The sequence below is a fragment of the Myotis lucifugus genome, unplaced genomic scaffold (assembly GCF_000147115.1).
Source record: "Myotis lucifugus unplaced genomic scaffold, Myoluc2.0 scaffold_37, whole genome shotgun sequence".
Lineage (NCBI taxonomy): Eukaryota > Metazoa > Chordata > Mammalia > Chiroptera > Vespertilionidae > Myotis > Myotis lucifugus.
Window position 1 is genome coordinate 1246409 of NW_005871085.1, and position 17505 is coordinate 1263913.

A 17505-nucleotide genomic window follows, 5' to 3' on the forward strand; every position below is an offset into this window, starting at 1 on the left:
AATGTCACAAAGTTGAGATGGGTAATTTTCACAGAGACTGATAGTAGGAATATAAATTCGTACAGACACTTTGGAGGGCAAATTGGCAGCATTGACTGAAATGTAAAATATGTGTATATCATGACCTAGGAACTCCCCCTCTAGGCATTTACCATAGTGAAGCATTTATCCATTGCTGGGGTCCAGCCCCAGTGGGTCCAGGGGTTCCCAAAGGTGTGGACGGAGTCGGCGAGAAAGGAAAGACACGGCGACAGTGTTCAGTTGATCATCATAGCCAGGTTCTTCTTAGCCAGGTACCTCTCTTTATTGTCATCTAACATCTGTATATATACTATTTGGTCCCAATCCTATCCATTCTATACAAAAGGCCAGGGGGCTTCCCAACTCCATTCAAAGGTTACTCTATTGTTCCACCAAGCTACAAGGAAGTAACTGAAGGAGGTCACTCCAAGCAAAGATCAAAGCGACCAACCACCCCTCTGACACTCAGTTAAAGGGTTTACTGATAAAAATCCTCACCTAGGGAAACAACCTTTCTTCTCCTAGCCAGGTTCCTCCCCCTCTTGTCCTCTTACATCTGCATTTACCCTATTTGATCTTAATCCCATCCATTCCATTCCAAGGGCTAGGACATTTCTTATCTCCATTTCAAGGTTACTTGAAACATCCCTGCAGAGACTGCCTCAAGCAGCCAGGGTGGATTGGCTTCCAGCAATCCATGTGCACAAGACACTTGTACAAAGATGTTTTGTTCATTGCAGCATTGCTTATCATAGGACAAATTAGGAATAATTTAAAGGTCTAAGGTCTATCAGAAGTGAATTGGCTATGTAAAATTTAAAAGAAAAGGTTGATTTCTATGTACAGAGAATGATCTCCAGGATTTACTACTGGATGACAAAACAAAGTTGTAGAACAATATGTTTGATGTACCATTTAGTTAAAACAGCCTCACACACACACACAAAACATTATTGGCAGGTGCGTGTATATTTAAAAATATAAGAGAAGGGTATGAGATACTACCAAACAAACAAACAAAAAAGCTAATAACAGCACTTAACATAATACTGTTTTCTATTAAGATAAACTAGTGGCCCGGTGCACGAAATTCATGCACATTAAAAGGGAATTGATTAGCGGAAATATTTTAATATTGCTATTTGCCCTTTCTCTATAATAGAAGTGTAAGAGATGAAAGGAAATTAGTAAAATGTATATGAAAATCATATATAAATTTATTAATAAATAAACGTAACAAAAGGATATAACAACAGAGGCATGATATAAAAACGACAAAAACATGATATGAAAACAAAAAAAATATGATATAAAAACAAAAACATGATATAAAAAAAACAGTGATGCAAACAATGACTGATAAAGTGATTAAACTCATTCTAATATCTCCCTGTACACCACATTAAGAGTGAAAACACTTTCAGAGTGCTTGACTAATTTCCCTTGTGATGAAGTATTTAGAACTTTAACTTTAACGTCACATGCTCTTCGAACTTGAGAGAAAGCAACATATAACTGACCATGTGCGAAAACAGGTTCAGGTAGGAATATGCCTACTCTGTCTAGAGCAGCAGTTCTCAACCTGTGGGTCAAGACCTCTTTGGGTGTCGAATGACCCTTTCACAGGGGTCGCCTAAGACCATCAGAAAACACATATATAATTACATATTGTTTTTGTGATTAGTCACTATGCTTTAATTATGTTCAATTTGTAACAATGATATTGGGGGTCACCACAACATGAGGAACTGTATTAAAGGGTTGCGGCATTAGGAAGGTTGAGAACCACTGGTCTAGAGTTTGTCCTTGTGATTTATTAATAGTTATCGCAAATGCTGGCATCATGGGAAACTGTCGTCGAATTAATTTAAATGGGAGCCCAGTGTCAGATGGGGACAAATCAATTCTTGGAATCAGAACAGCCTCTCCCTCTGCAGATCCTGTTAATACTTCAGCTTCGATAATGTTAGGTCATAATCTTTTGATAATAAATCTGGTACCATTACAAAGACCCCATTTACTATTAAGATTTCTCAATAGCATGATGATTGCACCCACTTTCAATTTTAAGTTATGACACAGCATTCCTGAATGAGTAATACTATTAAGAAATTAGATGGCAAAATTTTCCTTTTCAGCATCATTTGTTGAATCAATGGAATCATCACTCAAATATGTGTGAAAATCTCCATCAAGTATATCCAAAATTTCTTCATTTAATTTTGAACGTGCTCATTTTTTGGACAAAAAATTGCACATTTAGATATATTTTTAATATTATCTATAGATATAGTATTTCCAAAGGTAGCTTCAATAATAGATCCACTACAAATCATTTCACAGGGGATTTCAATAATATCCATTCCTAAATGAAAACTGCTATAAAGTTTGCCATCTCCAAGTTTTACTAACCATCCACTATAAGCAGAATCCTCTGATCTCATATTTCTTGTAAGAAACAACTTTCTGAAACATCCCCAAACATTACAGTACTTTAAACTCGTTTGTACTATGGCTGATCACATAGCATGTGGTACAATACTGAGACATTGTCGAAAATCCCCTCCAAGAAGGAGAACTTTCCCACCAAATACAACATTCAGATTTCTCTTAGTAATCTGTCTATGACATTTATAGCATGACTGGATGCCATGGTGCATTCATCAATAATGAGAAGTTGGGCCTTTTTAATAGTTTTAGCAACTTCACTGTTTATATCGAGTCTAGAAATTGAAGTTTCATTTAGTGGAATGGGTAATTTATATTGGGAATGAAAGTTGCTTCCACCGAGAAGTAAATTTGCAGCAATTCCTGTAGCCACTGTGAGTAAAACAGTACTACCACGACCTCTAATACAATGTATTAAAACTTTATAAAGATATGCCTCCATGCTCTGAGGGCCAGTTCCTGCCTCGAACCTCGCCCTCCCAGGAAACAGCTCAGGGAAGGCACAGCTGTTGCTAAGAGGACCCAGGACTCAGTGGGTCCACGCTCCGAGGGCCGGTTCCTGCCTCAAACCTCACCCTTACCGGAAACAGCTCTGGGAAACAGCTCGGGGAGGGCACAGCTGTTGCCAAGACAACCCCTGCAGGACTGACTTCCTTCCTTCCAGTTGGTTGAGCCTTGGTTGTGATGTTACACTCAGGGTTTTTATATAAATAGACTAGGGGCCTGGTGCACGAAATTCATGCACCAGAGGGAGGGCTGTCCCTCAGCCCAGCCTGCCCCCTCTCACATACCTGGAGCCCTCAGGGGATGTCCTAGTGACGGCTTTGACCCGCTCCCTGCTCCCCTTGGGGATAGGGCCTAAGCCGCAGTCTGGCCTCCCTTTGTGGGAGGTGACCGGGCTGATCAGGGGAAGGCACCAGCCCCATCACCCCACTGCTGCAGCCACTGCCAGTCACTGCAGCCAGCAAGGTTTTATTATCAACACGGACTCCAGTCCCTTCACCATGAAAAAATGACAACTTTCTTTAGGCATTTTCAAGATGTGTCTTTCATATAATAATAATTTCTTTATTTTTTTATCCTTACCTGAGGATACGTTTCCATTGATTTTTAGAGAATGTGGAAGAGAAAGGGAAAGACAGAGAGAAACATCAAAGTGAGAGGAACACTTTGATTGGTTGCCTCCTGCATGAGTCCTGACCTGGGCCCCGGCCAGGAAGGATCCTGCAACCTAGGTGCATGCCCTTGGTCAGAATTGAACTCAGACCCTGCCATCAGCAAGCCAAGGCATTATCCACTGAGCCAAACCGGCTAGGGCAGGATATGACATTTCTTAGCCCTCCAGCAGCGGACCTTCATTTTTTTTCGCCAGGAGTGTGCTGAAAAACCCTACATCACCTTTTTGGATTCTTATTACCCAAGTTACTAAGAATATTACCAGTGGCATACAGGGAGCTTAGCCAATGAGCGGTCAGAAAAGGGGTTTCCTCTGTAGTTCACACCAATCACCGGCTTAGCCCCCCACCCCCCACCCCAGGCCTGACGCCTCTGGCCCAGGCTTCAGGCCTGGACAGGGGACCCCCATCTCCCCCCGATCACTGGCTCCACCCTCGCCCAGGCGTGACGCCTTGGCCAGAGGCGTTGACCCCCATCACCCTTCGATCACGGGATCGGCCCCTCACCCAGGCCTGATTCCTCTGCCAGAGGTGTCAGGCCTGGACAGGGGAACCCCATCTCCCCCTGATCACTGGCTTCTGGGTGGCTTCTGGGGCTTCTGGGGCTGACCTGCGGCCCGGGATGGCGGCTTGCGCTGGCTGGCGGCTGCGCTGTCCCGCCCTGCCTGCAGTATGCAAATTAGCTGCCATCTTTGTTGGCGGTTAATTTGCATATCGCGCTGATTAGCCAATGGGAGGCATAGTGAAGGTACAATCAATTACCATGTTTGTCTATTATTAGATAGGATTGCTCTAAGCTCTATGTAAGATTGAACTCATTCAATCCTTGCAACAACCCGGTAAGATGTGTGCTATTATTAGCTCCATAATGATGAACTGAAAATGAGAGAAGTTAAATGACTTGTCCAAAGTCATAAGTACATTGCATAATCAAGACTTGAACTTGGACAATCTAGCTCCAGAGCTATCAGTCTTAAGTTTGGTTATCTAGGGGAAGAGGGGGATAAAATTGGGGTAGTATTCAATGAAAATTATGGCCTAATTTGTATTGTCTTTATTTTTCAAATGTGTGTGAATTTTTGTGCCAAAAAAAGTTATCTTAAAAAATATGACAACTTGCAAATTATTATAAAAGGTTAAAGAGATAACTTTGATCTCACTTACTTTGTTATCCTTAGAAATGGCATAAGCACAAGCTTCTTCATAGTGCTTTGGAAATTGCAGATGACTGCTTTCTGGTATGACAATTTAAAATATAAGTAGCCTGCCAGTCTGACTCAGTAGTTGGACAACGATTTATGAACCAGGATGTCAGGGCATATGCTTGGGTTTACCACCGCCAACAACAACAAAAAAGTCTTTCCTCTTAAAAAAATAAATAAGCCCTAGCTGGTTTGGCTCAGAGGATAGAGCATTGGCCTGCTGACTGAAGGGTCCCAGGTTCAATTCTGGTCAAGGGCACATGCCTGGGTTGCGGGCTCGGTCCCCAGTAGGGAACGTGCAGGAGGCAGCCGATCAATGATTCTCTCTCATCATTGATGTTTCTATCTCTCTCTCCCTCTCCCTTCCTCTTTGAAATCAATAAAAATATATTTAAAATAAAATATGAGTAAACTGCTTTCAATCTGGAAAACTACAGTATGTTAAAATTGAGATTAAGACAATATTCAAGTACCTCTTTCTTCAGTTTTACTAGTACTATAACCCTATCTTCCAAACTTATCTCTCTTCCTCCTACACCAAGCATGTCAAATTCGCGGCCCACAATGAATATTTTTGTGGCCCAGCTGACATAATGGAATGTAAGGAACGTTTTAATAAAAATTTTGTAACTTAATTTTTACAATATCCTGTTATACACAATTACTAATAAAGAACTACAATGTTCCCTAATGACTGATGACTATAATCGTGTTGCCCTCATTTCCCTTACGCGCCTTATGCACAGGTGCACCATTTCTCTCCACTAATACTAGCAGCAAATACTTTAGAAGCCAATTGCCATGTCATTAGTCTTGTACCGACTTGTTTGGTGTGCACAACAGGAAATATTTCGCTTTCGGAGAATAAGAAAAATAGGTTTATTTGCGTTACGCGTATTAATTTGTGAAGTTATTCAGTATCTGGTAAGTTAATGTTCAAGAAAAAATACTAATTTTTATTAAAATGTCCTATTATTTTATGTTAACGATTAGTCATTTATTTCAGCCCTTTGTGTTCAGCATGTCTCTATCGAAATAAACCTACATTTCTATGAAAATTGAAGCTTTTGGCTTCTTTTGCAGCCCACCTAAACTTAAACCTTGTTTATTTGGCCCGTGTTAGCCTTTGAGTTTGACATGCTTGTCCCACACCTTCCAGAAGATATCTATGCTCTATTTCCGGTCCATGTCTTGCTGAATTTGCTCCCATTTAATGTCCAGGATGCTTGCACCTGACCTCTTTGGTTCACTCAGTCAGGGAACCATCTGCACCTAGTTCAATGCACAGCATGGAGGCCTTTCATATGTGTTAATAGATCTTGGAATGACTGTAGTTTTCATAGTTACTATATTTTTTCTCATGCTGTTGAGCATCCTCTCCATCATTATTCTGAACTCTATATCTGACAAATTTCTTATCTCCATTTCATTTAGCTCTTCGTCAGGAGAATTCTCTTGTTCTTTCATTTGGGGCTTTTTTGTCTCCTCATTTTGGCTGCCTGTTTGTGTTTGTGTCTACGTATTAGGTAGATCCCAATCTCTAGTGCCGGACAATGTCAGATGCAATTTTCAGTTGGTCGTTCAGGATGGTTTTTCTGTATTTTAGCTGTAATTGCAGTTTGGTCTTGGGAGAGTGTCAGTGTAGCTTCCACTTATTCCGCCGCCATTTTGGAATCTCCTCAGTAGAAGACTGCTTATCCAACAGGCTTTGGATCCGAAATGGAAAAATTCTATTAAAGTAGGAAATCAAAAAATGTGATCTATACTCATTTAAAATTTACTTTAACTTCAAACATATTTAAACACATTCATTCACCAAATTTTTATGTAAGGCCAGTTGTAAATAAGGACACTATTTGGAGCTCTGAATTATCTTTCTTGAACAAACCACACTCACAATATGCATTTTCATGATTCCCAGTTTGGGTTTCTTTCAAGTGGATCAAAAACTTAAACACACCTTGTAAAGAAACCTGTGTGCAGGGCTTTAAATTACTTAGAATGATTTATCAACTTTTTACAATATATTTATTTGCCCATGCTTATTTCAATGGCGTTTTGTTGTTGTTGTTTTTAGTAACTCAGCCTTTATTGAATCTTTTAAAAGCATTTCACCTAATTTTTAAAAAATTAATGAAATGTTGCAAACATACAAGAAAAAGAACAGAAGGAGCACCTGTTCCCACGTTCAACTGTATGAATGCTAACATTTTGCCATACTTGCTTTTGATTTTTTAAAAAAGGAGTAAACATTACAGGTGAGTTGAAACCTGTGTACACCCCATGCTGATTTCATTTCTATCCCATTCTCCCCATTTATAACAACTATCCTGAATTCAGTGTTTAGCTTTCCCGTATGTGTCTTTATATGTACGCCATATGTGTGCCATAAATATATGGCTGTGCTTTGTTTGTCGTGTTTTGAATTATGTAAATGGTATCATACTGTATGTATTATTCTTCAACTTTTTTCTCTCATCATTATGTGTGAGATTTATCCTTGTTGATACATGTAGCTCTAGTTCAGTGATGGCGAACCTATGACATGCGTGTCAGAGGTGACACGCGAACTCATTTTTTCGGTTGATTTTTCTTTGTTAAATGGCATTTAAATATATAAAATAAATATCAAAATATAAGTCTTTGTTTTACTATGGTTGCAAATATCAAAAAATTTCTACATGTGACACGGCACCAGAGTTAAGTTAGGGTTTTTCAAAATGCTGACACGCCGAGCTCAAAAGGTTCGCCATCACTGCTCTAGTTTATTATTTAAGCGGCTGCATAGTAGGCCCTGGCTGGATAGCTCAGTTGGTTAGTGTTGTCCCAATACCACTAAGATTGTGGGTTCAATCCCTGGTCAGGGCACATATAAGAATCAACCAATGAATGCATAAATAAGTGAAACAAAAAAATCAATGTTTCTCTCTCTCTCTCTAAAAATTAAATAAAAAATAAACTTCTGCATAGCACTCCATTTTTAAAATACTCCAAAACTTATTTATATTTTCTCTTGTTGAATATTTGAGTTATTTTCTTTTTTTCTATTACCAACAACACTTCAGTAATCATTCCTTCATAGATCTCCGTGTGTGTGTGTGTGTGTGTGTGTGTGTGTGTGTGTGTGTAATGGAGAGAGAGTGAGAGAGAGTTTCTCTTGCCTAGCGAACATAACAAGAAATGGAATTTTGGGGTCAAAGGGCATGCACATCTTTACAAGTATCTTGTCAAATTATTTTCTAATATGGTTGTAACAATTTAGCTCTCACTAGCCGTGTGTGAGAATTTATTGTTCCACATCCAATATTCATGTTATTATTCCTTTCCATTTTTTCCCAGTTAGATGATTGTGAATGGTATCTCAAGTGGTTTTATTTTGACTTGCCTAACCAATAATGAGGTTTTTTATCTTTTCGTGTTTATTAGCCATTCCGAAGTCCTCTTCTAGGAACAGCTTGTTTCTGTCCTTTGCTCTTGTCTCTGTTGTTTACCCTTGTTCTTGATTTGTAAGAGTTTTGTTAAATTCTGAATATCTATACTTGTCAATTAAATGAATTGCAAATATCTTTCTCAGCCTGCAGCTTGAATTTTATCTTTGTTCACGTCATCTTTTGTTGAATAAATGTTTTTAAATTATAGGTAATCACATTTGTCAATATTTTCTGTCATGATTTATGCTTTTGGATTTGAAGAAATACTTGCTTCTCCTGAAAGAAAGGTTCTCCTAACATTCTCTTCAAAATGTTTTACAATGTTTTATTTTTATAGTTAGGTCTTTATTCCACTTAGATATGGTTTGGTATGGTGTGGGTGTAGGCACATAGCTTCCTTTTTTTCTGTATATACAACTGTCTCACCCCAGGTTTTTTGAAAAACTGAACCTGAGGCACCACCTACATGCCAAGATATTGAGAGGAAAGATCCCAGGGCAGCAAGAGTCAGGGAAAACGGAAGTGAGACATAGAAGAAAAGAAAGCAAATGCAAGTTGATATGTTACAAAGCAGGACACATCTTCCCAACAGGTTCTGCGCAAGTACCACACCTCAGAAGAGTCCCTCAGGGGAGGAAGGGTGAACAATCTGCTGGCCCCACTTTTCTCCTCCCTGTTCTGGGTTGAAGTTTGTTCCACTGGAAGTTAATTCACTTGTGGGTTGAGTTACACACTTTCTCTGTGTAGCGAATGGGCAAGCCAGTCTCTAGTGCTGTTTGTTATAGAATGCCAAAGCCAGGCTCTTCCTCTATGATGAGATTGAGATAGCTGGAAGTGTTAGGAGGTAAAGAAATAGCAGTATGTCCTAACCGGTTTGACTCAGTGGATAGAGCATTGGCCTGCGGACCAAAGGGTCCCAGGTTCCATTCCAGTCAAGGGCATGTACCTTGGTTGCGGGCACATCCCCAGTAGGGGGATGTGTAGGAGGCAGCTGAATCGATGTTTCTAACTCTCTATCCCTCTCCCTTCTTCTCTGTAAAAAATAAATAAAATATATTTTTTAAAAAAGAAATAAATAAATAGCAGTATGATTGGGGTTCTCGGGAATCAAGTAGGTCCAGATGTATTATTTGAATCATTTATAACCAATTTTCTCATTTACTAAATACTTAATTCTTTCCCCCAACATTTGTAATGCCACTTTTGAATATATCAAGTTTTCATATATTCATGGGCCTCTTTCTGAGGTCTCTTTTCTGTTCCATTCACCATTTGTCTATCCCTGAGCCAATGTCATGCCATCTTAAATCTTATAACTTTAAACTAAGTTGATATCTGGTGGGATAGTCTTTCTATTTTGTTTTATATCTTCAAAATTATATTGTCCCTTTTCTCTTTTATATGAATTTTAAGATCAGTCTGTTTTGTTTCACAAATAGTCATATTTAGATTTTATTTAGAATTATAATGAATTTAAGAACTAGGAAAGAATTTACATTTTATGATATTGCCTCTTCATGAACCTGGTAGATCGCTCCATTTATTTGTGTGGATGTATGTGTACATGAAGACAGTTGTCTTCTAAACCCAGTTTTAAAGGATTTTAAAAAATCATGAATGAGCGTTAAACTTTATCGATACCTTTTTTGCATTTATTGGAATAATCATTTTTTCTAACTTAATCTGTTCAAGTGGTACATTTGCATATTCAACTTAGTCTTTGTGGAAACAATACTCATTCTTTTGACATTTATATTAGATTGCTTTATATAATTTCAAATTAAATTATATGGTTATAATATCAAGTATACCTGGCATCAATAGGTTATAAAATAAAATACAAATGACCCTGGATGAGCATAAAACTCTAGTGCACAGTACCCATTACCTATAAGAATCACACTGGTGGTTCTTTTAAGACAGAATGGAGCATATCGGTTAAGTGGAACTCAATTAAGAAAGTGTTCACAGCCCGGCTAGAGTGGCTCAGTAGTTGAGCATCAAGCTATGAACCAGGAGATCACGGTTCCATTCCCGGTCAGGGCACATGCTGGGGACTCTATCCCCAGTGGGGGGTGTGCAGGAGGCAGCCAATTCTCTCATCATTGATGTTTCTATTTCTCTCTCCCTCTCCCTTCCTCTTTGAAATCAATAACAAAATATATTTTTTAAAAGTGTTCACTATTTGGGCCAGCCAGTGTGGCTCAGTGGTTGAGCATCCACCTACGAACCAGGAGATCACGGTTCAATTCCCAGTCAGGACACATGCCTGGGTTATGGGCTTGATCCCCAGTAGGGGGCATGCAGGAGGCAGCTGTTCCATGATTCTCTCTCATCATTGATGTTTCTCTCTCTCCCTTTCTCTCTCTCTGAAATCAATATATATATATTGATTATATATATATATAACCTATATATATATATATATATATATATATATATAATCTAATAAAAGAGAAACATGTTTGGCTCAGTGGATAGAGCGTCGGCCTGCAGACTCAAGGGTCCCAGGTTCGATTCCGGTCAAGGGCATGTACCTTGGTTGTGGGCACATCCCCAGTGGGGAGTGTGCGGGAGGCAGCTGATCGATGTTTCTCTCTCATCGATGTTTCTAACTCTCTATCCCTCTCCCTTCCTCTCTGTAAAAAATCAATAAAATATATTTAAAAAAATAAATAAATAAATAAATAAATAAAAGAGAAACATGCAAATTGACCACACCTCTGCTATGCCCCAAGCCACGCCCACCAGCCAATCCGAGCGACTATATGCAAATTAACCCAACCAAGATGGCCACCGACAACCACGGAGCTGGAGCAAGCAGGAGGCTTGGTTGCCCCAGCGATGGAGGAAGCCAAACTTCCTGCCTGCCCTGGCCAGCTGTGGCCTCTGCTCAAGGCAACAAAGTTTCAATTATAGAAGACAAATAAATCCCAGATACCTGCTTCCAGCCAGCCTCCACTGGGAGCTTGGGTGGCTGGGGGCTGTGGCCAGCCTGCAAACAGCCATCAGCTCCTCACCCAGGCTGGCCACACCCTCATGGGGTGAGGGTCCCTGCTGGGAGGCTTGGCCAGCCTGCAAACAGCCAGGCTGGCCAGGCACCCCAGCAGGACACCCCACCCTGAAGGGGGTGTGGCCAGCCTGAAAACGGCCCTCAGCCCCTCACCCAGGCTGGCCAGGCACACCAGTGGGGACCCCCACCCTGAAGGGGCTGTGGCCAGCCTGCAAACAGCCATCAGCCCCTCATCCAGGCTGGCCAGGCACCCCAGCGGACCCCCACCCTGATCCGGGACACCCTTCAGGGCAAACCAGCCAGCCCCCACCCATGCACCAGGCATATAATAAAAGGGTAATATGCAAATTGACCCTAACAGCAGAATGACTGGGAATGACTGGTCACTATGACACACACTGACCACCAGGGGGCAGACACTCAATGCAGGAGCTGCCCCCTGGTGGTCAGTACGCTCCCACAGGGGGAGCTCTGCTCAGCCACAAGCCAGGCTGACGGCTGCCAGTACAGTGGTGGTGGTGGGAGCCTCTCCCGCCTCCTCAGCAGCGCTAAGGATGTCCGACTGCAGCTTAGGCCTGCTCCCCGCTGGCAAGTAGACATCCCCCGAGGGCTCCCGGGCTGCCAGAGCGATGTCTGACTGCCATCTGAGGCCCAATCCCCTGGGGAGCGGGCCTAAGCCAGCAGATGGTCATCCCCCCAAGGGGTCCCAGACTGTGAGAGGGCACAGGCCAGGCTGAGGGACCCCCCCTCCCACCGAGTGCACACATTTTTGTGCACCGGGCCTCTAATATTAATATATATATATATATATATATATATATATATATATACAAAAACATTTGCTAATGATTTAATGAAACCAGTGGCTGTGGTGCCAAAACATACACTCTATAAGTCAACATGAGTTGTCTCCATTCAACTAAATTCAAGAAATAGTTATTGAGAAACTACTATACATTGAGTGCCATGTTAGGCATCATGGTTAAATACAAAGGTAAAGAAAATAGCTCCTGTTCACAACATATTTTCCAACCTAGTAGAGAGGTTCAGACCAAGCGCTTACCTACATAAACATCATACAAAATGAATAAGATAGATGTCCAAGGATTTACGAAATCTAACATGGAAAGAAGGTATGACTAGGGGATAGGAGTGATCAGAAAAGAGTCTCAGGAGAGTAGATTCTGCAGTGAACTATGAAAGGAGTTAGACCACTAATGTCCATACCAGCCAACCCTTTAACTGCTCCCTACAAGTCAGCAATCTCCTTGAAAGCAATGAGAACTATATTCTGATCTGCTCTGACTAGCATTTATTTTCTTGTTGGCCTTGCACACAGATTCCCCCTCTCTGCCCAGCCCTTTTGGATGAGATGTCTATACTCTAATCCTTGGAACCTGTGAATATGTTATGTTACATAAGGGAGAATTAAGATTGAAGATGGAAATAAAGTTGCTAATCAGCTGACCTTAAAATGGAAAGACTATCCCGATGGGTCCAGTGTAATCACAATGGTCCTTAGAAGTGAAAGAAGGAGGCAGGAGTCAGTACCAAAGTGATGCAGCAGGAGGAAGACTGGACCAGTCATTGCTGGCTCTAAAAATAAAAAGGGGATCACAAGCCAAAGAATGCTGGTGGCCTCTAGAAGCTGGAAAAGGCGAGGAAATGGATTCTCTCCTAAGAGCCTCTAGGTCAGTGGTCGGCAAACTGCGGCTTGTGAGCTACATGCGGCTCTTTGGCCCCTTGAGCGTGGCTCTTCCACAAAATACCACGTGCGGGCGCGCACGTACAGTGCGATTGAAACTTTGTGGCCCATGTGCAGAAGTTGGTATTTTGTGGAAGAGCCACACTCAAGGGGCCAAATAGCCGCATGTGGCTCGCGAGCTGCAGTTTGCCGACCACTGCTCTAGAGGAATGCAGCCCTGTGATACTTTGATTTTAGCTCAGTGGACCCATTTCAGACTTCTGACCTGCCGGACTGGGAGATAATAAATCTGTGTTGTTTTAAGCCACCAAGTTTGTAGTAGTTTGCTACAGCAGCAATAAGAAAGTAATACAAAAGGCTAATGAAGCTGACCAAAAGGAAGAACAGAGTTTGAGGGAGAGCTCATGGCTTTGCTCATGCTGAGCCGAGGAACCTGTGGTTATCTATGCAAGGGCCAGAGGCCATTGGAAATGTGGATTTGGATCTCAGAAAAGAGGCTGGGATTTAGGATTCTGGAATCATTTCAAAGAGGAGATACTTGCCACCTGAAGCCTGGGTGAGATGGCTTTAGGGCGGAAGTTTAGAGCAGTGCCGTCCAATAGAAACATAACACAAACCACGAATGTGGGCCACATTTACAATTCAAATTTTTCAGTAACCACATCAAAAATAAACAGATGAAATTAAATTTTAATAATGTGTTTTATTATACTCATCATACCCAAATTATTATCATTGTAACATGTAATCACTATAAACATTATTAATGAGATTTTTACACTTTGGGGGGTATGAAATCTTTAAGATCTGGTGTGCATTTCGTACTTACAGCACATCTCATTCAGCAGATCTATAATTAATTTCAAGGGCTCTATAACCATCACATGGCTGGTGGCTATTGTGTTGGACAGTGCAGTTTGGAGACAGAGCAGACACAAAGGGTGGGGCCTTGAGAGATATGGGCATTTCAGAGACAGAAGAACTAAAAGGAGCCAATGAAGGAATAGACAGAAATAGGAGGAGAATCCAGAGAGTTCAATGTTTCAAAATCCAAAGGAATTATACTTATGGAAACATGGGTGTGTGTGTGGCCGGAAAGCATCACATGCTCTTTCTTCAATGATCTGGCTCATTCAACTCTTACATTTTAGAGGCTTTCTCCCTGTCTGTAGTGAAGCTCTACACTACAAAGTCACTTTCCTTTGCTCTGGCTTCTATAGTCTCATATACACATCTAGCCTTAAATTTAGGGACTCAAACAAGGTGACAAGATAACAGGGTGACTAGGGGAAAGAAGAAAGGAGCACTAAGGTGGCATGAGGTTGTTGGAGGATGTGATGATTTGGAACAGGTGCCTGGTGGGAGTAAGATGGAGATGATGTTACCATGACAACTGATTATTTCGTTGGTCCAATGACCAGTTGCCATGGTGATGCAATCTTTGTGGTGGTGTGACATGGATCCCAAGGGAGAAGATGCTTGTGCAAAGGACCCTTTGCTCATTGGTAAAGCTTTTATATTTGCAATAATTTCCTCATTGCTTGATGAAGCCTCCCCCAGGAACTTCAACCAACATTGATGTGACCCCTCCTCCTTGTTCATTTATAGCAATCACCACTTGGAAAATGCACATATTTCCTTCCTTCCTTTCTTTCTTTCTTTCTTTCTTTCTTTCTTTCTTTCTTTCCTTCCTTCCTTCTTTTTTTTTTACTGTCCTAAATTGTTTATTAGGTAAGAATTTTACAAACATTACTTATATTAGCGGTTTCTTTCTTTCTTTCTTTCTTTCTTTCTTTCTTTCTTTCTTTCTTTCTTTCTTTCTTTCTTTCCTTCTTTTTTCTTTACTGTCCCAAGGCCATGGCTCTTGCGGCCTGCAGATCTCAGCCCTCGCATCTCCCTGTGCTTGTGAACTGGTTTGGTGATCCATTGGGTGTCAGGATTTCTTCTGATAGCCTATGGCAGCGGTTCTCAACCTTGTGGGTCACGACCCCTTTGGCGGTCGAACGACCCTTTCACAGGGGTCGCCTAAGACCATCCTGCATATCAGATATTTACATTACGATTCATAACAGTAGCAACATTACAGTTATGAAGCAGCAACAAAAATAATTTTATGGTTGGGTCACAACATGAGAAACTGTATTTAAAGGGCCAGAAGGTTGAGAATCACTGTTCTAGATCATTCAGTAGCATTAGTTTAACAACATTTTATAAAAATGTATTAAGTGCCTAGTGGGTGTCAGCCATCCAGCACAGTAGGGCTCTAGGTTTAAAAACGAATGAGGACGCAGACACGTGAAGGTCTCTGAGTTGGAGTATGTCTTGGCACCTGTGGTCGCACTGAGACGGATTGCTCCTCCGCTTCCTCTGCTGTGGGTTTGGGCTCGGGTAGACCGGCAGCTGCAGCATTTCATTGAGGTGGAGACTCAGAAGTAGTGCTCCCAGCAGCTGGTGCACCAGATGACAGAACTTTGCTGGGAGAAGTGCATGGACAAGCCTGGGCCAAAGTTGGACAGTCGGGTCAGGCCTGTTTGATAGACTGTGTTGAGTGTATTATTGAGATGAGTCAATTCATCTTGAATCGACTGGAACAGACCAGAAATCCACGTCAGACTTCTCAGAAAGCCTTTCTGACTGATTTCAGCATTACCTTTTGGAAAAGGAAAGTAGTTCAAGAAATGAAGAGTGGTAGATGGAATGGTAGGAGAAAAGGCTCTTGGGGGTTGGCTCCCACATGTGTCACTCTTGGGACATCTTGTCACCTGAGAAATACCAATTTTTTTGAGTGTTTGGGGTCTGAGGGTCATATGTGTATTAGGTTGTGTTGTTTTTTATTGTGTGGGTTTTGTTGTTGTGGTTGTTGTTAATCCTCACTAGAGGATATTTTTCCATTAGTTTTTAGGGAGAGTGGAAGAAAGAGGGAAAGACAGAAATATTGATGTAAGAGAAACACATTGATTGTTTGCCCCAGACTAGGGACCCGGCCAGGGAGGAGCCTGCAACCACGGTACATGCCCTTGACCAGAATCGAACCCGGGACCCTTTGGGCCGCAGGCCTAGGCTCTATCCATTGAGCCAAACTGCCTAGGGCAGTTGTGTTTTTTAATGTTAATTTTGTGAAAACAATGAACAGCTGAATAGAAAACTTTACTAGCTGCATATTACTGTATGTGGGACTATGTTTTTCTTAAATTCCCATTATCTGCTTCCTATAATTTGATAGTGGGACCACATGGGTAAGATCTGTCATTTGCATGGATTCATTTCAGATCTCTGGGGACATTGATACACACATCTTTGTATCTCTCAGAAAGGGCGGCAGTGGGGGAAGAGTAATTTGGCACTTAACTGTAGGCCTCCTTATCTAGTGTTTTGAGCACCAGTGCTAGAAAAAAAATCTAGGGAATGTTCATATAATACAGTTCAGCTTTCTAAATTATCTCCCTTCTTTGTACTATGATTTACTTAAATATCTAAATAAAGTATGGTCTTGAGGTACAGGCAGCCTAAGGATCTAGAGGCCTTTAATTATAAAGGAATCTAGCCAGTGAACATAATTCTCATTACTTAACAAGGAAGAAGTTAACTTACTCTGCATATCAGGGTCCAAGAAATTCAACGATGTGCCTAAATACGTTGTAAACATTTAGACCTGTTAAAAACAGCAGTTTCAGGTGCATACCTACTGTTAATCAGTATAAATGCCATGTACTGCATTCTTTCAATCACTGAAATAAAAGCTTCCACAAGATTAAAAAGATGAATGAGGATGGCCTTTGCCTCAAGAACAGGGACTATATTTTAACCTCCTTTGAAACTTGTAGCTTTCAGGCCCTTTGGGACACGACATGGTCTATGGTACCTGTCCTACAATGGCTTGTCTGAGCCCCCAGATCAGGACTGAGTTTCAAATTCAATGTGAAAGCCTTTTATTACATGGCACCAATCATCCCATTTTCTACACCTTCTCAGACTTCCCAAGCAACCTCTCTTACCTGGGGATGACACCAGAAGTCTGGATCACCAACAGATACAAATTACACCAGAAGTCTGGATCACCAACAGATACAAATTCAGGAAGGGTCTTCATTAGTCAGGACAGGCTCTGTTACTCTATGGTAGCAATTCCCAATTCACAGTGGCCCAATCAGCAAAAGGAGTTGCTTTCACTTGTGCTGTGTGTCCCTCCCAGGTCAGCCGTGGCTTTGTTGCACATTGTCTTCACTCTGGGACCGAAGCTGGTTGATTAGTTTCTATCTTGAATGTTGCTGGTCATCAGGGCAGCAGGAAAGGAAAACATGGTGAAGCACACAGACACTTAAAGCTTGCACCTGCAAGTGGCTCCTACAGCTGCTCACATTTCATTTGTACGGCACATAACCAAGCCTGCTGTTGATGGAGTAGGGAAGTACAATCTGCCCCGAGAGGCACAGTAAATGTTTGGAAACAATAATATGGTCTACCACAGGGTCTCTCCCGCCCCCTCTTTTGGTTGCAAAACAAAGAGATT

General features: G+C 41.4%; 1 pseudogene; it reads left to right on the forward strand.

Annotated features, from left to right (window-relative positions):
• The first annotated feature begins 14421 nt into the window (after positions 1-14421).
• Positions 14422-15827, forward strand: LOC102419177 (annotated as a pseudogene).
• Positions 15828-17505: the final 1678 nt, after the last annotated feature.